At 45.8% G+C, this 26,436-nt stretch overlaps 1 non-coding gene across 1 annotated transcript; it reads right to left on the bottom strand.

Annotated features, from left to right (window-relative positions):
- Window positions 1-21,481: 21,481 nt before the first annotated feature.
- LOC115069995 lies at window positions 21,482-21,589 on the bottom strand. The gene has a single exon (XR_003849212.1). It is a non-coding gene; the product is annotated as a U6 spliceosomal RNA (small nuclear RNA).
- Window positions 21,590-26,436: the final 4,847 nt, after the last annotated feature.

The following is a 26,436-nucleotide window of genomic DNA, read 5'->3' as shown; positions in this document are numbered from 1 at the left end:
CCCTTCTGGTAGGTCTAGGAGTTGCTTCCTTCCTATCTCCTCCCAAGGGTTTCTCCAATCACACTACACTTAATATCAAGGAAGGCCTGACCACATCAGAGGTCAGGCAGCCCCTCTGACAAAGTTGCCTTCTTGGCCCAAACCCCAGGTTTCTGTTGCTAACTTGTCCCATTATCCACAGTCCCAACCTCAAAGAATCAAGCTGCCATTGTCAAATTTTCTTCCCCTCAAACATTGTCTTGACAAAGCCCTGTGTGTGGTGGCCACTGCTCTCCACCTGTCTTCATCACCACTTACTCTAAATTGCCTGGTGCCGAGATAGGCCACATTCTATCAGGCTGTACTCATACTGGTCCCTCAGCCTTTTCTTCTATTCATACTTCAGTAACTAGTTTAAAAGATGCCTCCTCTTGAAAGTCTTCTCTCAACCTGTCCTAAGACATGTTTTCCTGTCCCCTCTTCCTGAAAATATGACCCCTTGCAGTACCTATTGGATTCTCAATCTGGTCCCGGTCAATCAGAGCACTCCTACAACAAGGCACATTGTTCTCTGACCTCCAGTGACTAAGCCAGAAGCAGTGAGGCCCAAAAAAATGTCATCAGAAACAATCCCTGATTTCTGCTATATGCTTCTCCCACCCCAGCTTGGGTCCAGTATGACTTTACATTAGTTGCATAAAAATAAAGGAACCAAAAGAAAGATAGATGAAAATAAAAAATTAAAAAAAAACAAAGAAAGCTGTGCTTAGTGGTACTTTATGCAGAAATGAAGCATGAATCTTAGCACTTGGGAGTTAGAGGCAGGAGGATCAGGAGTTCAAGGCCATCCTGGGATACATAGCAAGTTGAAGGCCAACCTGGGCTACATGAGAGCCTATCTCAGAAAAAAAAAAAAAAAAGGGAGGGGGGAAGGGACAGACTGGAGAGATGGCTCAGCAATTAAGAGCACTGGCTGCTCTTTCCACAGGACCTGAGTTCAGTTCCTAGAATTTACTTGACAGCTAGCAATCATTCCTAACTCCAGTTCCAGGGGATACAATGTACTTTTCTGGCCTTCACAGGCAATGCACACATGTAGTGGCACTTATGTGCAGGCAAAACATACATATAAAATAAAAATAAAATAAATGACATGTATGTGGGATAACTTTACAAACAAAAAGAGAAGCAGACCCATGTGGAGCAGCTATAGCTAGGTAAGTTTGTCTCCCACCCCAACCAGCTCCTTCTCTGCACATATGATTTTGCTGGATGCATCCCTGGCTTGATTCTAAGGGACTGAGGGGAAGGTAGAAGGATGCCAGACTTGAGCAGTTGGAGAGGACAGGGTCAGACAAAGGGAAAGGTCCACAACCTTTCATCAGGTAACATGCTTTTCTCAAAAGCCTGATGACTTGGGTTCAATCCTGGAATCCAGGCAAAGTTGAAAACCAACTTCATGAAGTTGCCCACTGACCACCACATGACTGCTGTGGAATTTACCTCCCACATTAATACTAATTTTTAAAAATATATATTTTTTTGTCTTTCTGAGACAGGGTCTCCTTGTAGCCCCAGCTGTCCTGGAACTCACTATGTAGACCAAGCTGGCCTCAAACTCACAAAGATCTGCCTGCCTCTGCCTCCAAGTGCTGGGATTAAAGGCGTGCGCCACCATGCCTGACCTAAAATATTGTATTTTTTAAATTTTATGTGAATAAGTGTTTTGCCTGCATGTATGTAAGTGCACCACGTGTGTGCTGTATTTGTGGAGGTCAGAAGAGGATGTCAAATCCCCTGGAACTGGAGTTACAAACAGTTGTGAGCCATCATGTGGGTCCTGGGAACAGAACGTGGATCCTCTGCAAGAGCAACCAGTGCTCTTAATTACTGAGCCATCTCTCCAGCCCATAATAATTTTTTTTTTATCTTTCTGAGACAGGGTCTCCCTGTAGCCTCAGCTGTCCTGGAACTCACTATGTGGACCAGGCTTGCCTTGAACCCACAGAGATCCGCCTACCTCTGCCTCTAGAGTGCTGGGATTAAAGGCGTGTGCCACCACACCCGGCAATAATTTTTGAAAATATATTAGAGAGCAATTGAGGAAGACACCTGACCTCAACCTCTGGCTTTAATATGTGCACATATGTGAACATACATACATACATACATATACAGAGAGAGAAAGAGAGAGAGAGAGAGAGAGAGAGAGAGAGAGATACGTACACATAGACACAGAAATGGAGGAAATATAAGTTGGGAGGATAGCTCAGACATGAATTCAATCCTTAGGACCCCCTCCCTTTTTGTTTTTTGAGGCAGGGTCTCCTGGCCTCAAACTTGATATGTAATGGCGCATGATCTTGAACTCCTGATCCTCCTGCCTTCACCTTCTAAGTACTATGATTGCAGACTTTGCTCTTACAGGCATTGCACCCCTGTGCCCAATTTCTTACTTTTTTCTTTTTTACATACCTCCATTAGAGAAATGTCAATTTACAGTCTTTGCTCATTATTAAAAATTAGGAAGTTTGTCTTCCTATTGTTGAATTTAAAAATTGTTCACATATTTGAGATATCAGTGCTCCTACCTTAGTCTCCTGAGTGCTAGGAATAGAGGCATGTGCACTATGTCTTTTATCTTTCTCTCTCTCTCTCTCTCTCTCTCTCTCTCTCTCTCTCTCTCTCTCTCTCTCTCTCTCTCGATGTTAAGGCAGGGCTTCACTGTGTAGCCCGGCTGACCTTGAACTCATGTCATTCCTCCTACTTCAGCTTTCCAAGTAGTGGATTAAGGCCTGGATACACACACCTTCTCTCTTAGTTGCTTGTTTTTAGACAGGGTTTCAATAGAACAGGCCGGCCTTAGACTCCCCATGTAGCTGAGGCAGATCTTGAATCCATGATCCTCCTGCCTCTACCTCACGAGTACTGGGATTACAAACATTTGACTTTTTTCCCTGGCTTTCTGAGGTAGGGTCTTGCTATGTAGTCTAGGCTAGTATTGAACTGATGACAATCCTCCTATCTTAGCCTCCTGAATTCTGTGATTATAGGTGTGAACCACCACACCCAGTTTCTATCTGACTTTTGATGTGATTGGGCCAGTTATCCTGAGCATAGCCCATGTTCTAAATGTGGTTGGGACTTCCTTATGGTGTCATTTAACCTCTCCCTCTCCTTCTGATTTTCCTGTAAAGTGGACATTGGGTCAAGGGCTGGATTGGATATGGGTTAAAGTTTTTGGTAAGAATGCTCCTTTTACCAGGTTTGTGGTACAGTTCTGTAATCTCAGCTACTTAGAGGCTAAGGAAAAAAAGAGGGTTGTAAATTCAAAGTCAGCATGGGCAACTTAGATTATATCTCAATCTAAAAAAAAAAGCCTAAAGATGGAGATGCAGCTCAGTGGCAGAGCATGTTCCTAACTGCCTAGCACTTGTGAGGCTTAGGGTTTAATTTCAGTACTATCCCAAAGGAAAAAAGAGAATGCTTCTTTTGCTGGGTGTGGTGGGGCCCTCATGTACTACTACCTCTTGGGAGACTGGCAGGAGGATCACTGAGAGTTCAGAGTCAGCCTGATCTACACAGGGAGTTCCTGTCTCAAACAAACAATGTTTCTTAGGAAGGTGCTTGTCTTCCGCCATATTGGTTTTGGAGAGGCTTTGAATAATATCAAGGGAAGATGGTATGCTGGTGGTTGGGCACACAAAAATGTGAAAACATGGAGTATTTCCATATTCCAGTAAGGAATTAGGGATGTAGCTCAGTGACATAGCACTTGAATTGAATCCTCAACGTCAAATGAGAGAGGTAGGCAGTCGGGGTAGAGAGGAGAGAAATTCTAAGAATGCTAAGAAAGGAGGAACGTTTGGATCATAGAGGTGATAACACTTGAGACCTGAAACCATTGCAGGGGCATTGCAGAGGCACTGAGAAACTCCAGGGAATCTGAGGACACTTCCAGATGGTAGAGTAGTTGGATGTGAACACTGCGATGACTACTTGAGGTCTGACAATTGAAAAAGCCCTATCGCCTTCCATCTTTGCCTGAAAGCTCCCAGGTCCCTCATTTGGAGAGTCAGTTGGTATATATAAAGTTGATAATAGGAAGCCACACAAAGCTGCAGAGACCTGAAATCATAGGGCATCTCCACAATCAGAGCTGGAAGCACAGGGATTAAATACTCATGGGGAGACACAGCAAGGGTCAGAAGCCTGTCTTAATAAGCCTAAGACAATGAATGGGACCAAAAAGAAAGTGTTGGGGTGACCTGAAGGTAATCGCTATTTCCCCCTCGTACTGAGAGTTAAACCCAGGTTCTCACAAATGCTAGGCAAGTACTCTACCATTGAGCTATATCCCTAGTTCTCCTTTTTACTTTTTATTTTGAGACAGGATTGAATTAAATTGTCCAGATATATCTATATAGGGCACCAATGACAGACTAAAAAACAGTTCCACCCAAGTCTAGCTTAACGAAACAGCAAGTTTACTGAGGTTACTTACAGGAGAGTTGGTGAGGGTTACTTGCAGAAGCATGGGTGATTCAAAGGCAGCCACATCACCAAAAAGCTCACCCCAGCATGGGTGGATGACTTAGGAAGGTTGCATCTCTGGAACTCCCTGCAGAACTTGTAGACAGCTTAGACACTGTCCTCAAAAATTGTCACTGCTTTTGTAACTAGGGGTTAGGGTTTTTGCAAAGCTTGTAATTTTCAGGAGCTTCCTGAGTCTTGAAAGTTTGCTTTTACCTCTTGAGCCTTTTGGGCCTCCCTCTTCTCTCTAGTAGGGACTGTTTGAATTTGGAGGAAACAGCTACACAACACTCCACCCCTTCCTTTGACTCTTACATTCTTTCCACCTCTTCTTCTGTGATCTTTCCTGAGTCTTGGAGGGGATGATAGAGATGTCTGTTCATTTTCTTCCTTTAATGCTTGAATAGTCCATTATGTCACATCAAGAGTCATTTATCCTCAGGAATTTGCAGAGATAGGCAAATCTTTGTGAGTTCAAGGCCAGCCTGGTCTACATAGCAAGTTCCAGGCCAGCTGGCACTACGGGGAGACCCTGTGTCAAAAAATAGAGTTAAAAGTGCAGACTTTCATGGATGTATCCAAAGTGGAAGCAGGCAAGGCCATGTGTGGTTGCACATGCCTTTAATCCCAGCATAGGCAGAGGCAGGTGGATCTCTTCGAGTTCAAGTCCAGCCTGGTCTACACAGTGAATTCTGAGTCTGCCAAGGCTACATAGTGAGAAACCCTTTCTCAAAACAAACAAAAAGTGGTAGCAGGCTTTATTGAATTACAGAAAAGTGAGAAATTATGGAAAAGTAAGAAAAACGCCTGAGAGTTAGAAGGGTTTCAAAGAGAGGAAAGAGTTGCTGAATCTCATTGTTTAGGGTTTTTTATAGGGCTATGGCAGAAACTGAACAAAAACTAAGGTAATTATAGAATTGGTTAGTTCTTGGTCTACGGGGGTCTCTCCCTCTCTTTGCGGGTCGTTGGCCACCGATCCACAAGGGCAGGGGGAGCAGAAGCGATGAATGGAGTCAGGACGGCCAGTGAGCACTGACGGAAGAAAGCCCTTTCGGGGAAGCTGGTCCCAGGCACAGTGAAACAGCAGTGATACAGCTCCAGACACAGTGAAACAGCTCCGTTTATTCAGTGGGAGAACTAGAGAAATTATAGTGTGGAGGCAGTAGCCAAAGCCTCAGCTGATAGGTGCTCATAGTATGCTTTATTTACATGTGGCAGTGGGCTCCTATCTTCCAGACTATCAGGCAATGCCTGATTATCATATAGAAAAAACCTGGGGGTAGTTTTTACTCCAGGTAACTATGCCAAAGGTCATGTTCCAAATAAGGTCAGGCATCCGTGCTTGGTGGCACTTTCCAGGTAAGCCAGGAAGAGAGCAGGAGGCCCCCTGCTGAAAAGGGGAGTCCTTCCATTTGGCGCCGAGCCCCTTAGGGCTATCCGGACATGGAGAACTACAACCCTAACAGCAGGGTTTCCCAACATTGGTCTATCATGAGCCAAGCCAATGGAGAGCCCACATATACTATGCATGTCCCTCTGGCCCAAGCATGGAGAAGATTCTTCACTGGTCATGTGCTGTCCACCTAGTTAGGAATGCTTGCAGCCTCCTCTGGCCATCTCTGATTCCCATTTTGCTAGCTATTGACCTTGACAATCTGCTAGACATTAGCCACTTGGTCACTGTTGCTATCCTCTGGCCTTGCAGGTGTCTCAAGTCCTGTTAATTATACTAAGCTCTCTTTGTTCTCATAGATACCAAGAAGCAGTTGCAGTATTTGTGGTTATCTCCTTGTGTATGGGATGGTCTGAGGGCTCTTTCCTGAAATGAAGGCTTGTTAGAAGCCACCCCTTACTTTATAATTTAGTCTATAAGCTGCATTAATTGCAAGAATGTAAAAGTGGCTTACACATGTTCCTCAAGGGCTCTGAGGGGAAGTGACCAGCCAGCCTCTCATTGGCCTAGAACTCTCTCTCTCTCACCTCTTATCTGGCCATACTCAGCTACAAGCCTACTTACTCATCTTCCTCAGAGCATCAGACTGTGCAAGTTTAACCCTTAATCTTCCTTTTAACCATAGCCTTTGTTTTCACTGTAAGTATGTGAGCAGCTTGCAGTTTTTCCATGGGCCCTTATCCCTTACTACCTACAGAAAACTGGCTCCTGCACCATTGCTGCATTTGCATTAGAGTGGCCCATATAGACCCTTCATCTGCTTTACCTTCTCTCATCCCCTCTTGATTGTTTTATCACCATTAGGAACCTGGTTTATTTGTCACTCAAATCCACCAAAGCCTCTCCTACCTCATAAAGATATATGCCACCACTGGGCTCAACAAAGCCACTAAAGCCCCTTATCAGTCTCACTCACTCAATCAAGATCCTTCCTGAATTAACCTCTTCCTTAAAATTTTTTTAGCACCTGTATTTATTGATTAACTGTGTTGTGGTGTGTGTGTGTGTGTGTGTGTGTGTGTGTGTGTATGTGTGTGTGTGTGTATGCATGCATGTGGAGGTCAGAAGACAACTCTCAGGAGTCAGTTCTCTCTTTCTGCCATGTGGGTCCCAAGGATTGATCTCGGGTCCTCAAGCTGGCAGCAAGCACCTTTATCCTGAGCCATCTCTTTAGCCTCTGGTGCTGTCAGCCTTGATCTTGGAGAGAAACTTCTGTTTTTAAAATGTATCTTTATTTACTGAGTGCAGGCACACATGTGGGAGTCTGTTCTCTCCTGCCACCTTGTGGGACGCAGGAATCAAACTCAGGGCTTCTCTGCCTCTGCCTGCTGAGTCATCTCACTGGTTCTGTTTTTATAGCTGGCCTGGAACTCGCTATGTAGACCAGGCTGGCCTTGAATTCCTCTGCCTCCTGAGTGCTGGGACTAAAGGCATGCACCACCATGCCAGGCTTTTTAAATGTATTTTAATATATACATATATATATATATAATGTGTATGAATGTATTGCCTACATGTGTATAAATGCACCCATGTTGTGCACTACCCACAGAGGTCAGAAGAGGGCATTGGAGTACCCTGGAACTGGAGTTACAGAGGGTTGTTAGATGCCATGTAGGTGCTGGGAATCAAACTTGAGTTTAAGAGCAGCCAGAGCTCTTAACTATTGAGCCATCTCTTTGTCCCCTGTTTTTTATGTATTTAAGTCAAGGGTGGTGCATGCCTTTAATCTCAGTGCTCAGGTGGCAGAGGCAGGTGGATCTCTATAAGATCAAGGCCAGCCTGGTCTATATAAAGTTCCAGGCCAGCTGGAGCCACAGGGAGACCCTATCTCAAAGAAACTAAATATGACAACAACAAAAGTTATGTATTTATTTATTTATTTATTTATTTGTCTATTTACTGTGCATGAATGTAAGTGTGGATGTGGGCAGGCTCGTGCCTTGGTGCTATTGTGGAGGTCAGGAGTCAATTCTCTCTTACTACTATATGGGTCTCGAGGTTGAACTCAGGCTGTCAGGTTTGGCAGCACTTGCTTAGTCATAAGTCCTGTATTTTATAAAGGGAGAACCTGAGGTTCAGTAAAGCTAAATAAGCACCTGCCCTAGGTCACAGGATGGGCAACTGATTTCAACCTGGTGCATCTGCTTTCAAGTCTCCTAAAATGCAAAATTTATTTACATTTATTTATTTGTTTATTTATTGTCTTTTTGAGACAGGGTCTCCCTGTAGCCCCACCTGGCCTGGAACTCACTATGTAGATCAGTCTGGCCTTGAACTCAGAGATCCTCCTGCCTCTGCCTGGCTTATTTTATGTGCATGAGTGTCTGCCTGCATATATGTATATGTACCACCTGTGTGCCTAGTGTCCATGGAAGTCAGAAGAGGGCATTGGATACCATGGAACTGGAGGTAGGGGTCATCATAAGCCACTGTGTGGGTCTTGGACACTGAACCCAGGTCCTTTGCAAGAGTAGTAAGTGCTATTAACTGCTGAATCATCTCTTCAGCCCCCATTTACTCTTTTAAAAAATATTTTATTATTTTTATTTCACGTGTATGAATGCATTGCCTGCATGTATGTGAGTGCACCCATGTTGTGCAATGCCGTGGAGGTCAGAAGAGGGCTTCAGATTCCCCTGGAACTTGTGTTAAGGACAGTTTGTAGCTGCCATGTGGGTGCTGGGAATTGAATCCGAGTCCTCTGCAAGAGCAATCAGTGCTCTTAACCACTGAGCCATCTCTCCAGCCCCCATTTATTTACTTTTTATGGTGCTGACAATCATAAATGCTAGGCTACTTAGGCATACCCCATACTTAAAATACTACCTTTTCATTTTTTTAAATATTTTTTTATTATTTTTATTTTTATGTGTATGTGTGCATTGCCTGTAGGTAAGTGCACCTGCCCGCAGAGGGCAGAAGAGGCTGTCGGATCCCCCAGAACTGGAGTTACAGACAGTTGTTAACTGCCATGTGGGTGCTGGGATTTGAACCCGGGTCTTCTATAAGAACAGTCAGTGTTCTTCACTGCTGAGCCATCTCTCCAGTCCCATCTTTATTTTATTTTATTTTATTTTATTTTATTTTATTTTATTTTATTTTATTTTAATTTATCTTTTGGTCTTTTTGAGACAGGGTCTCCCTGTAGTCCCAGCTGGCCTTGAACTTACAGAGATCTGCCTGCCTCTGCCTCCCATTACCTTTTATTTTTAAAGATTTATTTTTTATGTGTATAAGTGGTATGCCTACATGTATGTAAGTGCACTATGTGTGTGAAGTACCCTCAGGACAGAAGAGGGCATCAGATCCCCTGGAACTGGAAATACAGATGGTTGTGAGCCACCATGTGGGTCCTGGGAACTGAACCCCAGTCCTCTGCAAGAACAGCCAGCGCTCTTAACCACTAAACCATCTCTGTGAAGCCCAAGTCTACCTTTTAAAATTACATTTATTTCATTTATCTTTATTATTATTATTTGTGTGGGGTGTAAAGGTACAAGTGCAGGCCAGAGGTCAACCTCAGATGTCACTCCTTAGAAGCCATTCACCTTGTTTTTTAGACAGGGTCTCTCACTGGGACCCAGAGCTCAACAATGAGGCTAGACTGGCAGGCTAGTGGGCCCCAGGGTTGGTATTACAAGCTGGTGCCACCACCCCTTGCTTTTTAGGTGGGTGCTGGGGCAACTCAGGTCCTCAGGCTTGCCTGGCAGGCCTTTTACCAACTGAGCTATCTCCCAATCCCCAAAATACTACTTCTCCTCTTCTTCCCCCCCTTCCTGTTTTTCCTCCTCCCTTCCTCCTCTCCTCCTTCACTTCCTCTCTTCCTTTTTTTTTTTTTTTTAAATAGTCTTAGTACTGGGTCTAGAGATTGCACGCTGTGGTTAATAGCACATATTGCTCTTGCAGAGGACCAGTCTCATTCCCAGCACCCACATCAGGCAGCTCTCTACTCCCTTAACTCCAGCTTCAGGGGTCCAATGCTTTTGGACTCTGAGGGCCCCTGTACTCATGTGTACCCATACACATAATTAAAAATAAACACTTTTTTTTTGGTCTTTTTGAGACAGGGTCTCCCTGTAGCCCCAAGCTGTTCTGGATTCACCATGGAGACCAGGCTGGCCTCGAACTCAAAGAGATCTGCCTGCCTCTGCCTCCCGAGTGCTGGGATTAAAGGCATGCGTCACCATGCCCAGCCTAAAAAGGCCCAATACTGGGGGCTGGAGAGATGGTTCAGCAGTCATGAGCACTGACTGCTCTTACAGAGGACCCAGGCTCGATTCCCAGCACCCACATGGCAGCTACAAACGGTTTTAACTCCAGTTCCAGGGGAATCCGAAGTCCTTTTCTGACCTCTGAGGCATTGCAATGACACGGGTGCACTCACATACATGCAGGCAATACACTCATACACATAAAATAATAAATAAAATATTTTTTAAAAGTCTCAATGCTGTTGTCCATGATGGCCTTGAACTCATAATTCTTGCAATTCTGGTACTACAGGCCTGAGGCACCAGACTGGGTTTAAAACACTATTTTCCCAGCACTCTGGAGGGAGGCAGATGTAGGTGGATCTCTGTGAGTTCGAGGACAACTTGGACTACATAGTGAGTTCCTGGTCAGCTGGGGCTACAGGGAGACCCTGTCTCAAAACAACCGAACAACAACAATAAAAACACTATTTTGGACCAGTGGAGAGGCTGATAACTGCCGGAGAAGGGAGAGGGAAGAGTGAGACTTAGCAAAGGGTAGGATGTCCTGGCACCGGGTGTGGGGCCGCTTGCTCCTGCAGGATGGTGAAAGGCTGGTCCTCAGCTTCCCACTCCGACCTCGGAGCTCTTTGCAGACGCCAGGCCCGCCCTGCCTCAAGCCCGCCTTCCGCTGTGGGCCGCACATGGGACTGCATTCAGGGGACGGCGGCTCGGATTTGCTCCCTGGGTCAGGTGGCTCCTATGGGCGAATCCGCAGTGCCCGTAGCCAAGGCCGTGCAGTTGGAATGGAGGGAGATCGCGTTCAAGGTGATCTCTGCGCGGTGGGCGGAACAGGAAAAGGACTTCCAATTCCTGTTACTGTCCAGCGTGCCCCAGATCCAGCAGGTGCTTGGTGCCCATTTATCTGAATTTGCTACTAATCCTACTTCATGCTAGGAGGAGAGGAGCAGGACTAGGCCAGCCATCTGAGTATCCTGGTGTACGTCTTCCTGTCCTCCTGCTTCCTCAAGCTTTTATGCCTCTTGCCCCAACAAAGTACCAATCCTTACCTGTCTTCTTTCTCTTCTCCTGGCAGTCCACACAAATGATCTCTCTCTCTCTCTCTCTCTCTCTCTCTCTCTCTCTCTCCTTTTTTCCTTTCTCCCTAATAAAAGAAAATTAACTGTCACCAGGCTCAGCCTCCCCTCCCCTCCCCTCCCCTCCCATGTCTCTCCTTGTTCCTATTGTAATCTGACTTCAGGTCCCTGGTATTGCCACTAAGGTGAATCTGGTGCCTAGCAATCATTGCTTCTCCACTTGAGGCAACGTTGACTTTAGCCTTTGGAAGCTGCTTGTTTTTTGTTTTTTTTGTTTGTTTTTTGTTTGTTTGTTTTTCCCTGTGTTTCCCAGTATTCTCTGGTCTCCTCTTACCTCAATCACTACCACTTCCCTAGCTTCCATGTGATGGGTATGCCTTCCCTCTGCCTGCCCCACGCTTCTGCCATACAGAGGTGTCCCAGGGTCCCATCCGAGGCACAGCGTGCTTGTCATCTGCTCACCTCCTCAAGGGATCTCATCTACACTTGCACCTTCCAAATGTAGCAATGCCAGAACTCAATCTCTAGCCCAGATTTGTCCCAGAACTACAAACACAATACCCAGATGTTTCACAGGTACAGGCCAATGCCAGCCACTTAATAAATATATGTTGAGGCTAGGGATATAGTTCAGCAGTAGTTAGTGCACTTGCCTAGTGTGCTCTCAGCCCTAGATTCCATTCAGTTCTTTTTTTTAAAAATTAAGCTGTGTTTATTTATAATAATATATACATAAATATTTATGATGCCTGCTGGGAACTTGAGTATTTTGGCCTTTTATGAATAGTGCAGTGATGATTAAATACATGTAGAAAGAATGCTCGAGGCTGGGGTTGTACCTAGTTAGTTGGTACAGCACTTGCTTAGCATGTTCCCAGAACCTAAATAAATAATAAAACATAAATAAAATTGGGATAGTATGTTGTACAATGCCTGTGGGAGGTCAGAAGAGGACTTCAGAGCTTCTGGAATTGCAGTTACAGATGGTTGTTAGCTGTCATGTGGGTGCTGGGAACTGAAACTCGATCCTCTGGAAAAGCACCAGTATTCTTAATATCTGAGCCATCTTTCTAGCCCCAATTGGCTAGTTTTTTGAGACAGGGTTTCATGCTGTAGCCCTGGCTGTCATGGAGCTATGTAAACCAGGCTGGCCGTAAACTCAGAGATCCACCTGCTTCTGCCTCCCAAGTGCTGGGACTAAACGTGTGTGCCACCACACCCAGTGCTCCTTTTTTTTTTTTTAATTAAAAGAGCCTGGGAATTGAGTGTTTAGTGCTGGTATGGAAGGAGAAAGAGGAGGCTTCATCCCTCATACCAACCTTTTACACCAGAGGTACAGACAGTCTCAACGCCTCATCACTTTTGCAAATAGTACATAAATGACCTAAAAAAAATTGTTGTCTTCTCTTATATTTCATTCTCCAGGCTGACTGCTAGTCTAGGATAGGGAGCTGCTGCAGCCAGATTGGGACATGCATTGACCAGGGTTCAAATCCTGGTTGGGCAATCTCAGGTGAGCTATCTGACTTCTCTAAACCATCATTTCTGTATGTCAGTTGGGGATATGAATGGACGTTTCATCATAAAGATGTGGTAAGGATTCTCAGCTGATCTCCAAGACATTTAAAGGTACTACTACTTAGCTTTTTTGAAAGAAAAAAAAGACATTTTATTTTGTGTGTCTATGTGTGTGTGCACACACATCTCAGCACATGTATGGAAGTCAAAGGACAACTTTCAGGAGTCAGCTCTGTCTTTCTACAACATGGGTTCCAGGAATCGAACTCATGTCAACAGGCTTGTCAGCAAGTGCCTTTACCTGTCGAGCCATATAGCTGGTCCCCATTTAGTTTTTATTTTGGCTGAGAGTGAGAAGCAGAGTTTTCATGGTGCACTGCTACCACCATGTGTCTAGTAGGGGAATTACATAGAGGAAGTCCTCACCCAAGAAAGGATCAGTTGGACTCCAGTTCTTTAAAGCCTGAGTATGGGCTCCCTTGTTGCCAATATCCTTGTCTGCTGTCTGGTGTCTTCTGGGTCCCAAAGCCAGTGCTGTCATCTTAGAGAAGAGAGTAGCTCATTTCTGGGTATAGGGCACTAATTGTGACTTTTTAATCTTGAACCTTTGGAGGATCTTGAGTATAATATCCAAAGCCCCTCACAAAAACTAGGTTTAGGGGTCAGAAATATGGCTCAGTGGTTAAGAGCACTGGTTGCTCTTCCAGAAGTGCTGGGTTCAATTCCTAGTACCCACATGATGACTAACAACCGTCTGTAATTCCAGTTCCAGGGGAATCGATGCTCTCTTCTGACCTCCACAGGCACTGCACAACACAGGTGCACCCACCCACAGGCACGAAATACATTCAGACACATAAAATAAAAATAATAACTAAAGCTGTGCATGGTGGCACATGCCTTTAATCCCAGCACTTAGGAGGCAGAGGCAGGCGCATCTCTGTGAGTTCAAGGCCAGCCTGGTCTACATAGTGAGTTCCAGGACAGCTGGAGCTACAGGGAGACCCTGTCTCAAAAAGACCAAAAAATAAAAAATAAATAAATAAATAAATAAATAAAATTTAAAAGCCAGGCAGGCAGATCTCTGTGAGTTCAAGGCCAGTCTGGTCTACATACCCAGTTTACAGGGAGACCCTATCTCAAAAAGACCAAAAAACCCCAAAAAACAAAACAAAACAAAAACTAGGTTTGATGGTACATACCTGTAACTTGGAGCTGGGGAGATAGAGGATCAGAAGTTCATGGTTCAAGGTTGGGCATGGTGGTTAAATGGTATGCCTTTAATCCCAGCACTTGGGAGGCAGAGGTGGTCAGATCTCTGTGAGTTCCAGGCCTGTCAGGGCTACTCAGTGAGACCTTATCTCAAAAAGGAGGAAGAGGAGAAAGAGAAAGGAGAAAGAAGAGGAAAAGGAGAAAGAGGAGGAGAAAGTAGTAATCATTGTTCAAGGTCATCCTCTGCTACATTGTAAATTCAAGGCCAGCCAGTGCTACACAAGACTCTATTTCAAAAACAAACAAAACAAAACAAAACAAAAACTCCATGTCAGGTGTGGTAGTAGTGGTGGTGCTGGTGGTGCTGGTGGTGCTGGTGATACTGGTGGTACTGGTGGCAGCAGCGGCTCATGCCTTTAATCCCAGCATTTGGGAGGCAAAGGCAGAGGCAGGCAGATCTCTGTGAGTTCAAAGCCAGCCTGCCAGCCTGGTCTACGTAGTGAGTTCTAGGTCAGCTAAGGCTATAGTAAGACCCTGTCCAAAAAAAAAAAAAATCTGCTGCCCAGATAGTTGCTCTGTGCTTGAAAATCACCATGACTTAGCTCCAAACCTTCCCCGAGACTCTGCTTTCTCTTTCCTTCCCAGAATCACTTTGTGAACATGTAAACCTCCCATGACTACATTTCTAGGAACAGCAACCATTTGTTGAGTGCCACCTGTGCTATCCTGGGTTGTATGGGTATTCATTCCACCTACGATTTACAAATACTACTGGGAAGATTGTGATGATTGTCCCTGTGATGGTTAATCTCATTGTAAATGTGACTGGATTTAGAATCACCATGGAAACAATCTGTAGGTATTTCCAGAACTGAGGGAGACCTGCCCTGAAAGGACTCCAGGTTCACACTGAATAAAAAGAAAGTGAACTGGGCACTGGCATTCATCTCCCAGTGCTTCCTGACTGTGGCTGCAATGTGACCAGCTGTCAATGCTCCTTCTTCCCACAGTGATGGACTGTGCCTCAAAATGTGAGTCAAAATAAACCCTTCCCCCTTTGAGTTGCTTTCGTTGGGTATTTGTCACAGCAATGAGAAAAAGTAACCAACACTCCCATCTTGCAGAAGAGAACACTGAGTCAGGAAAAGAGGAGGTAATCCTCAGTCAGCATAAGGTAAAACCACTTAGGTAACATCACATAGTCAAGATAATAGAACCATGTAACTATACCCTGTAACTGCTAGGGCACCTGGAATGGTGGGAGGGCATACAGACACTGGCTCAAATCTCATCTTTCCCCCTCATAGCTGATTCCCCAACTTTGCACCTAAGGGTCCTCTGTAAAATGAAGTGGCAGCTCCCACAAGCCACAAGTTTGGCCTCCCAACCGAAGTTAGGAAGTCAGGTGTTGGGGAGGTTGGCACAGAAGACAGAGCTAGCATAGCAAACACTAGAGTAAGTTAAGGTTCCCTCAAAGGTGTGAAGCAGCAGTGTGGGTCTGGCATTCTGCAGGCCTACCTTGTGCCCAGGAAAGCTAGAGCTAAAGATTGGGAGCCCTATTTGCAGGACCTGATCAGTTTGATACAGGGTCCTATGAGTACAAGCTTCCATCCTCTGTCTCCCATGCAACCCTCACCTCTTCTACCTGAACTCACTCTCGTGTTTTGCACTGGGCATCTTTATGGGAATCTTTCTAAATACATGTGACTGTGTTCTTTGCTTCTGGAAATCTTCCACTCTTCACCAGAGACTCAACCCCTCACCAGGCCCATCAGATATGCCCTGCCAGATCTACTTCTGTCTCCTTGAAGGCACCTTGGGCCTTTGTACTTACTGTTCCCCTGTCTGAGACACTTCCCCCAACCTGTGGCTATTGCACAGGTACTGGATGATCTCTGAGGACAGGGAATTTAAGACCTGAAAGAGAAGTAAGAGTCTGGAGAATCAAGAGGGAGGGAGAGAGTGTTCTAGGAACACCGTGTGGTGGGGTGGAGGAACTCATGTGGAGTGCCCATACAGTGGAGTGCAATGGAGGAGGGAGAGACCCTGCAGGCCTTGGTTAAGCTTTGACCCAATTCTGAAGTCAGTGGAGGGCTTTGATAGGAGTAATTACCCATAATTCCCATGGGTAAAGTGGAATGTGAATTAGCAACTTCATTCTGAAGAACACTGCCCTCCAGGAATGACCCTATGGTGACTAAGCAGGGTAACATTGTGACATTGTGACATATGGTGACATTGCTTCCAGGTCTCTAACTCACACCTCCACTCAAACTAGGATGCTGCACTTCCCAAGGCTACCGGGAGGTGGCGCCAGTATGTCACCCTCAGCAGGGTCTCCCTCTGATACCCCTCATAAACTAGAGATTTATGGAGAGAAAAAAAGAAGAGATGAAGAGCCAAAGATGAGTGGGACTGAGGATGTTTGGGGTGCAGGTCACAGGATGGTAGAACTGGGGTGATGCTGGCTCAATTACTTTTTTCAGGGTCAAACGAAGCATATTGATCTAATTTCTATTTTCACTATCATTTGCCTTGCCATGCATTCTCGGGCCCCTGAAGCACTCACCCTTCCTTGATGCTGGGCAAGTATTGTTGCAGTGAGCTACTCACCGGCCCCATCTCTGAGTTTTTAGCCTTCTCCTAGTCTCTTCACTCCATCCCATTAGCAAGTCCTTCAACATCTCACCTGCTACCACCTTCTGGGAGACACTGGACCCAGGTCAGGGATGGGAGTCCGGTTGAGTAGCTGTGAACACTCTGCAGCTCTTCATGTCTGTCCCCATAGGAGGCCATGTGCCAGTTCCCAACTCTGTCTCTAACACACTCACCTCACCTGACTCTCCACATCCCACTAACCCTGACTCTTTGGTCTCTTCACTGGCCTTAAGATGAAATCACCTCCGAAGAGACTTTCTGCAGACTGGCCTCATTTGACACCATGCTCTTCCTTATTCTGCATGTGTCTGTCTGGGCGGCTGACCTGGAGTTCCTCAAAATGCCCCCTGCTTCTCTCTGCCTTGTCTAGGCCTTTACAGGGCTCTTTACATTCCCTCTCCTTGGAATGCTCTTCTTCCACTCATTGCAAGGTGAAGCACTGTCCTCCTGTCATTCAGATACAATCCCTCATAGAGCCCTTTCCTGAGCCTGGCCAGCATCAGTCCTGGTAAGACTGTATAAGCAGGTGATCTTCAGAACTTTATTATAATCCAAGTCAGAATTTTCTGGAATGTTTGTTTAATTTGAAATTCCCGAGAGGCAGAAACCAGGCCTATCTTCCTTACTGGGCACCTGGTGACTGAAGGAACACCTGACTGTTAGTAGGTGCTCAGGAGACATTTGGTAGGTTCACTCGCTCACATATCCACACTTACCTGTCTGTCTAGCTCTTCATCCTTTAGGATGGCCCCGAGGTCTCCTCCTTGAGGTATCATTGACCAGGCTTTTATTTCTTTTCTTTCCTTTTGTTTTAGAGATAGGATCTTAGTCTGTATCCAAGGATATCCTGAAATTCACTTTGTAGTATAGGCTAGCTTTCAAACACAGTGATCTTCCTGTCTCAGCCTTCTAAATACTGGGGATATAGGCATGAGCTACTACCCCAAGTTTTGTTTTTGATTTTTGGTGTTTTGAGACAAGGGTTTTGTTTGTTTTTAATATTTTATTTATTATTATTTTTATTTTATGTGTATGGGTGTATTGCCTGCATGGATGTGAGTGCACCTGTGTTGTGCAATGCCACAGAGGTCAGAAGAGGGCTTCGGATTCTCCTGAAACTGGAGTTAAGGATGGTTCGCAGCCACCATGTGGGTGCTGAGAATCAAACCCAGGTCCTCTGCAAGAGCAGTCAGTGCTCTTAACTGCTGGGCCATCTTTCCAGCCCCGAGACAAGGTATTTTTTTTCCTTTTAAGTTTAAAAATTATTGGGGCTGGAGCGATGGCTCAGAAGTTAAGAATACTGGCTATTCTGGCAGAAGACCCAAGTTCAAATCCCAGCACCCACATGGCAACTAACAATTGTCTGTAACTCCAGTTCCAGGGGATCCAACAGCCTCTTCTGTCCTTTGTGGGCATTGCACGACACAGGTGCACTTACATACATGCAGGAAATACATGCATACACATAAAATAAAAATAATATTTTTTAAAAGCTAAAAAAAAAAGTAAAAATTATAAGGCCAGGTGTGGTGGTACACACCTGTAATCCCAGCACTTGGAAGGCAGAGGCAGGCAGATCTCTATGAGTTCAAGGCCAGCCTGGTCTACATAGCTGAGGCTACAGGGAGACCCTGTTTCAAAAAGACCAAAAAAAATTATTGCATTTATTTATTTGTGTGTATATGTGTGGGTACATGTGTTCCATAACATGTATGTGGAGCTCAGAGGAAAACTTGTGAGTCAGTTCTCTTCTACTATGTGGGTTCCAGGGAATTGAACTCAGGTCATCAGGCTTGACAGCAAGCACTTTTACCTGCTAAACCATCTCCCCTGCCTGAGACAGGGTCATGTAGCTCAGACTAGCCTTGAACTCCTGATCCTTTTTTCTCAGCCTCTCAAATGTAAAAATTATAGGCATGAGGCACTACACTAACCTCAATCTCCCTCGACCCCCACCCTCCACCTTTTGTTTTTGAGACAGGTTTCCCTGTAGCCCCAGCTGCCTCACTATGTAGACAGGCTGGCCTTGAACTCAGAAATCTGCCTGCCTCTGCCTCTAAAGTGCTGGGATTAAAGGCGTGCCCCCACCACACCTGGCCTCCCCCTCCCCCCTTTTAAATTGCTTGATTTTAGTTTTTTTGAAACAAGGTCTCATTCTAATGTCACCCAACCTTGTCCTGGAACTTACCACAATTTGCCTGTCTTAGCCTCCTGAGTATTGGGGTTACAGGCATGAAACCACCATGTCTGGCTTTGTTTTATTTTGGTTTTTGTTGTTGTTTTGTTTGTTTATTTTTTGAGACAGGGTCTCCCTGTAGTCTCAACTGGCCTGGAACTTGCTATGTAGATCAGGCTGGCTTCTGCGTCCTGAGTGCTAGAATCAAAGGCTTGTGACACCATGCCTGGTTTTGTTTTTGTTTTTTGAGTCAAGTCAGGCTCTCAGGTAGCCCAAGCTGCCTTTGAATTTGCTGTGTAGTGCGAGGATGACCTTGAACTTCTGGTCCTCCTGCTCTCAGCTCCCAAGTGCTGAGATTACAGGTATGCAGCACCAGGTTTGGTGCTGGGGAGGGACTCAGGACATCCCTGAGCACAAGCTCTAGCACTGAGCCACAGTCTCCCATTGTAGGCAGTTGAGGTATCTGCGGACAAGGCAAGCCTCTGGCTTCTCAACAAACAGGGGCCTAAAATGGAGACTAATGGGAGAACTTCAGCCAGGGTAGAGGGGATCTTTGTTATGAGAGCCAACCAGAAGACCCTGGGGAATACTACTGTAGGCAATGAGATTTGACAGTACAAAGGCCCTGAGGTACATGGGGGTTTGGAATGGTAAAACAACAACAACAACAACAACAACAAAAGAAGTAGGGGCTGAAGAGATGGCCTAGTGGTTAAGAGCATTGGCTGCTCTTGCAGAAGACCCAGATTTGGTTCCCAGCACCCACATGGTAGTAACAACTGTCTGTAACCCCAGTTCAGGGAATCTGACACCCTTGTTTGGTCTCCATGGGCACTGCATGCATGGGTGCACTTACTTATATACATGTAGGCAAATCACTCATATACATAAATTAGAAATAAAGCAAAAAAATGAAAGAAAACAAAACAAAACAGGAAGGTCATGGTGACCTAGGTGGGAATGGGTAAGCAAGGTCTTTTGGGAGTGGTTAGGGGCCAGTTCAGACTGCATCCAGTGGGCTTTGTTTTTAGCATGAATGTGTAAAATGGACAGGTAGCAGTTTGGCCTTAGAATGTGGCTTACTTTGTTGAGTGCTAGACCTAAAATTCCTGAAACTGGCTCTGCGGTATCCTAGGTTTGGGGCTAGGCCACTTTGGAAATATGTATAAACAGGAGATAGGGATCTTTAATATTTTCTTTTTCTTTTGTTTTCCTTTTTTATTTTATTTAATTAATTTATTTATTTATTATGAGACAGGGTCTCTCTGTAGCTCCAGCTGGTCTGGAACTTGCTATGTAGACCAGGTTGGCCTCCATCCCATAGATATCTGTCTGTCTTTGCCTCCCAAGGGCTGGGATTAAAGGGATGCACCACTATGACCAGCCAAATTTTTCTTTTTTAAAAAAATTTTTTGCAGGCATGGTGGTGCACACATTTAATGCCAGCCCTCAGGAGGGAGAGGCAGGTGGATCTCTGTGAGTTCAAGGCCAAGGCCAGACTGCTCTAAATAGCAAGTTCCAGGACAGTTGGGGCTACAGGAAGACTCTCAAAAAGATAAAAAAAAAAAGCCCACCAAAAACCACAACAAAAACTTAAAAATAAAGCAAAATAATCAGGGCTGGCAGAGAGAGAGAGAAAGCACGCGTGCACACGCGTGCGAGAGAGAGAGAGAGAGAGAGAGAGAGAGAGAGAGAGAGAGATAGAGAGCTGGAGTGATGGCTCAGCAGTTAAGAACACTTGCTGCTCTTACAGAGGACCCAGGTTCAGGACTCAGCATCCATATGGTGGCTCATAACTGCCTGTAACTCCAGTTTCAGGAGATCCAGTACCCTCTCCTGGCTTCTGTGGGCACTGTAAGCACATAATAAACATATAGATGCAGGCAAAACATTCACATACATAAAAATAAAATAAAATAATAAACTAATCTGGCTGGGGATATAGCTCAGTGGTAGACTGCTTGGCATATATGAGGCCTCGAGTTTGATCCCTGACACCACTAAAAAAATGAATAAAAAAATAAACAAATGGGTAAATAATGAATGCCTCAGCTGCATGATCCACATTTCAAGTGTTCAGGAGCCACAAGTAGTGACCACAAGCAGTGACCAAACTGGACAGTTAGGGATATAGAACAATCCCATCATTGTACAAGCTGCTCCAGAGGATTCCATTATGTGAACTGGCCAAACATCAGTCATCTCTGAACTGTCTTCAGGGGTTGCATGGAGAGGCCCACATCCACATCAGTTGTGTTGTGGGGAGCCCTCTTTTATCCCTGCAGTGGGTTCCCCAGCAACTATCACATAACCAGGATCTGAGCACTGACCCTTTCTATTTGTTTGCTTGTTTATTAGTGCCAGGGGATGAAACCTGGACCTCAGGCTTGCCAAGCAAGCATTAGACTTTTGACTATATTCTCAGCCCCCTTTTAAAAAATATGGGGAGCTTGAGAGATGGCTCAGCAGTTAAGAGCACTGGCTGTTTTTGCAAAGGACCCAGGTTGGGTTTCCAGTACCTACATGGCAGCTAACAATCATCCATGACTCCAGTTTTAGGAAATCCAGTGCCCTCATTTGGCCTCTTCGGGCATTGCACAACATGGGTTCTTAGAACATGCAGACAAAATACTCATCCACATAAAATAAAATAAATAAAATTTAAAATGTGGAATACTTCATGAATTTGAGGGTCATCTTGGACAGGGGCCATACTAATAACCCCTATGAATTGTTCCAATTTTAGTATATGTGCTGCCAAAGTGAGTACCCTAGCCCCTATTTTTAAGTTTTTAAAAAATTTATTTTGAGGGCTGGAAAAATGGCTTAGTGGTTAAGAGCAGTCACTGCTCTTCCAGAAGACCCAAGTTTGGTTCCTAGCACCCATGTCAGGGTGTTCACAGCTGCCTGTAAATCCAGTTCCAGGGGATAAGATACCCTCTTCTGGTTTCTGTGGCCACCTGCACACACATGGTATACACACTCACACAGATACACACATATATATGTAAATAAAAAATGAAAATAAAACTTGGAACTGGAGAGATGGCTCCTTGTGTCTTCTGTGGGCACTGCAGAACACAGGTGCACTTAACACATATGCAGGCATAACACTCATACACATAAAATAAAAACGGATAAAAAAAATCACAAGAGTTTTTTTAAAAAATAAAATCTTAAAAAAATGTGCTGAGTGTAATGGTGTACGCCTTGAATCCCAGCACTTGGGAGGCAGAGGCAGGTGGATCTTTGTGAGTTCAAGGCCAGCCTGGTCTACATAATGAGTTCCAGGACAGCTGGGACTACAGGGAGACCCTGTCTCAAAAACACCAAAAAAAAAAAAAAAAAAAAAAAGTATTGGGGCCGGGGGTGGTGGCACATGCCTATAATCCTAGCTCTTGGGAGGCAGAAGCTGGTGGATCACTGTGAGTCTGAGTCAGCCTGGTCTACATAGGGAGTTCCAGGCCAGCTGGGGCTACAGGGAGACCCCATCTCAAAAAGACCAAAAAAAAAAAAAAAATTTAGCATGGCCAAGTGTGGTGGTGCATGCCTTTAATCCCAGCACTTGGGAGGCAGAGGCAGGCCGAGGTAGGCAGATCTCTGTGAGTTCAAGGCCAGCCTGGTCCACATAGTGAGTTCCAGGCCAGGTAGGAGTACAGGGAGACTTGGCTCAAAAAAAAAAAAATCATGAGTGTGTGTGTATGTGTATGTGTGTGTGTGTGTGTGTGTGCACTTGCCACAGCAAGTGTTTAGAAGTCAAAGGACAACTTTATGGAGTTGGTTTTCTCCTACTTTTATGTAGGTTCAAAGAATCAAATTCAGGTTGTTAGGCTTTCATGCCTCACACTGTTACCCACTAAGCCAACTTGCTGGCCCTTTAAGCCTCTATTTGAAATTTTTTGTTTTGCTTTTTTTGTGTGTGTGTAGTCTTTTTGAGACAGGGTCTCCCTGTAGCCCCAGCTGGCCAGGAACTGGCTATGTAGACCAGGCTGACCTTGAACTCACTGAGATCCACCTGCCTCTGCCTCCCAAGTGCTGGGACTAAAGGCGTGCGCCACAACACTGGGCTATTTGCTTTTTTGTTGTTGTTGTTAAGGTCTCATGTACCTCACTCAGGCTAGCTCCCAGCTTGCCAAGTAGCTGTGGCTGGCCTAAAATTCTTGATTCTCTTGCTTCTACCTCAAGTGCTAGGATTACAGCCATACACTACCATGCTTGGCTTCTATGCCCTGTTTTGAAGGCTCTAAAGCCTTGCTACCCATTATGAATCTGGCTGTCCTGGTCCTGCCAGCTGAGCCTCCTCTCTTGCTTCCCAGGAGGGAAGACTTGGACCTTTGATTTCCTAGGAACCTTAACTCTTGAAGGACAGGCCCTGCCCAAAAGATCTCCCTGGCAGGAGCCTCATTTTCCTTCTTGCCGGGTCATTTGAAAAGCCTCAGAGTGGCCTGCTGTGCACTGAGCCTAAACTCACAAAGGTGGGTTCCATGAGACCCCTGCTTTGGGTGAAAATAGACATCAATGGTTTATTGCAGCGGTGCACAGAGGTGGAATGCCTAGGTTATGCTGTGAAGTCAGGAAAGGTGTGCTTCTTGGGGGGAGGGAACAACTGAGCCAAGCCCTGAAGTGTATAAGGGTAGACAGGAGGTTCCAGAACTACATGGAGCTCAAGCCATAGGCCTCAGAGACTGGTGGTAAGGTCACTAGGACCAGGTCAGGCTGGTCCCAGAGCACCAGTCCAAGAACAATGTAGCCTGGCACTAGGGGACCTGGAAAGAGCTGGTACTGTGGAATGCGAACAGGGATGGAGCTGGAAAGGATATGGGGAAAGATGGTTGGATTCAGCTGTTGGTGATTTCACGCCCCATCCTCAGCCACTTCTTGGGGACAAACTCCAGCCGTGGACCCCAGGTGCTGATGAAGGTCAGATTTCAGTAGTAAGAGAATAAAAAGATTTCCTGTGGAGGAGAGAGCTGCAGCTGCCTCAAACACATACTCCCAGATTAGGCCAAATCCCACAGCAGGTGAAGAGGGGGCTCCCACTTAGGACCCCCAGGAGTGTGGGAAGTAGTGGGCAATGGGGAACTGAGTGTATACAAGCTTTCCCATATACACCTGACTATGCCTGGACCTGCAAGTGAGTCATCTTTGTTTCTTCCTTCACAACACTTCACTGTGCCCTAGTTCTGCCATGTGTGCCTTGGGTTTGGGGTAGAGCAAGAATGGTAACAGCTAAACAAGATCAAGGGCTATGCAAGCATGTGATGGGGGTGTGGGGGTTTGCAAGAAGACTCAGAAGATGGGATGAGTGAGGATGGAAGGGGGTTGCTTCTTATTGAAAATTTGGGGTACCGTCAGTCAAACATAGAGCCTTGCATAGGCTGAGCAACTGTTCCACCACTCCATTCCCAGCCTTTGGCTGTTTTTCTGTGCACATGTGCTTGTGGAGGCCAGAGGCGTCCTGCTCTATTCCCTCTCCTTATTCCCTTTAGACAAGGTCTCTCACTGAATCTGGAGCTAGAATGGCAGCCAGCAAGTCTAAGTGACCCTTGCCACAGTGCTGGGATTAGAGGTAAGCATCACCATGCTAGGGCTAGGCATTGCTGGGGATGGAACTCAGGACTTCAGCATAGTAGGCAAGCATTCTACCAACTGAGATATACCCTTAACCTAGGGAAAACTAGGTTTTTGGTCTTTTTGAGACAGGGTCTCTCTGTAGCCACAGCTGGCCTAGAACTCACTATGGAGACCAAACTGGCCTTATTCTCACAGAGATCCACCTGCCTCTGCCTCCCAAGTGGGGAATCCCCTCTTTATAGCAATGAGAGTCCCTAAGTGAGGGGAACTCAGCTTTAGGCTCAGCAGCAGTAGAAAGAGGACATGGGAGGCTACTTGAGAATTGAAATCTGAGTAAGCTTTTTTTTCCCCTTTGAGACCATGTCTCATGTAGCTTGGGCTGACCATATGGTATGTCGGTGAGGATGACTTTGAACTTCTGATCCTTCTGCTTCTACCTCCTGGGTGCTTCCTCTTCTTGATTACAGGTATGTGCTACAACACCTGGTTGATGTGGTGCTGGGGATCCAACCCAAGGCTTCATGAATGTTAGGCAAGCACTTTACCAAGTGAGCTACATCCCCAGCCCTTGTGTGAGCTCTTAAAAAAGTGGCTAGGGCTTGACCAGGTAAAAGGTGGGAGAAGTGTCCCCTGGGAGGAAAAGCCCATGAGAAGGGTCTTATGTGGCAGACACTGGGTTAAAGGACCACAGTCAAAGCATTGAGCTGGGTTTCATATGTGCTTCCGCATAGCAATGTCCATTCACATCCAGCTAACAGTCTTTGTTTTGTGCCTCCCCGAAGCCTCCTGGGTCCTTGGAAATGCTGGGCCACCTACAGAGTGAGAATGAGGTGGGCTTCCTGTAGTTGGGAACAGGGTACCTTGCCTAACTGCCCAGTTTCCTATTTTTCCCTATGTGACCTGGGCCAGTTACTTCCTCCTTCTGAGCCTGTGTCCTCTTTGAAATGCTGAGGAGAATGCCTTCGTGGAAGGGCCACCATGAGAAGGGAATGAACTTGCCACTCTGCAGCACAGCACCCTGCCTGGCAGGCCCTGTCCTAATCTCCATGCAGTAACAGCTGTTGTTTATTCAGCACTCCAGCACTGTTTGGCAGGTGTCATCATTCATTCCTGCATTACAGGCAGGAAAACAGAGGCTCAGAGAGGGTAAGTGCCATGGTACTATCCCTCCCGCCGGGTGCATGAGCCGACCCTTCCTCCCAGCTGCCCATTTCATTGCTGTCAGCTTCCTGTCCCTGGGCTGGAGCTTCCCAGATCAGAGCGTTGTCTATCTGTCACTCTCACTAGAGCTGCCAGTGGCATTCTGGAGATAGGCCTGGAGCTTTTCACAGGCTTGAAAGCTGCTCAGAACCTGGGCAGACCAAGGGGGCCAGGCCCCAGCTGCTGCTATGCTGCCCAGAGCCAGCTGGGGAGGGCAGGCAAGATGGAGCAGTAAAGCTTGCACAGGGGAATTAGCAGCATCTGTCTGCTGACATGGGACGTCAGGAATGTGAAACAGCCCTAACAACTGTGTGCTTGCCAGGGACACTGGCAGGGAGGGGGCACAGGGCGGGCAGCTGAGTCCCTCCTGGCTCCTAGAAATTACCAGGCAGCAGCTGTCCCTATCACTCTGAGCAAGGGCGTCAGTCCAACTCCTTTATGGAACCCCATATTTTTGTTTTGTTTTTACAATGCTGATAATCAAACCCAAGGTCTTTTTGTTAGTTTCTTGTTTTGTTTTTGGTTCTGAGACAAGGTCTTACTATGCAGCCCTGGTTAGCTTGGAAGTCACTATATAGAGCATGCTGGCCTCAAACTGGATTGCAGGCATGTGTCACCATGCCTGATTTTGCTTGTTCTTAGTGGGTTTTTTTTTTTTGTTGTTGTTGTTGTTGTTGTTTTGCTGTTTTTTGTTTGTTTTTTTAGTCAGGGTCTCACACTGCAGCTCAGGTACTAACTATAATATCCCAGGCTGGATGCAGATTTGAGAGCTTGCCTTAGCCTCCTGAGTGTGGGGATTAGGCATGAGTCACCACACCTGGTTTGTTTTTCTTTTTTCTTTTA

The sequence above is a fragment of the Nannospalax galili genome, unplaced genomic scaffold (assembly GCF_000622305.1).
Source record: "Nannospalax galili isolate Female #2095 unplaced genomic scaffold, S.galili_v1.0 scaffold1115, whole genome shotgun sequence".
NCBI classification, from domain to species: Eukaryota; Metazoa; Chordata; class Mammalia; order Rodentia; family Spalacidae; genus Nannospalax; species Nannospalax galili.
Note: the sequence above shows the minus strand (reverse complement) of the source record. Positions and strands in the feature narration are given on the sequence as shown.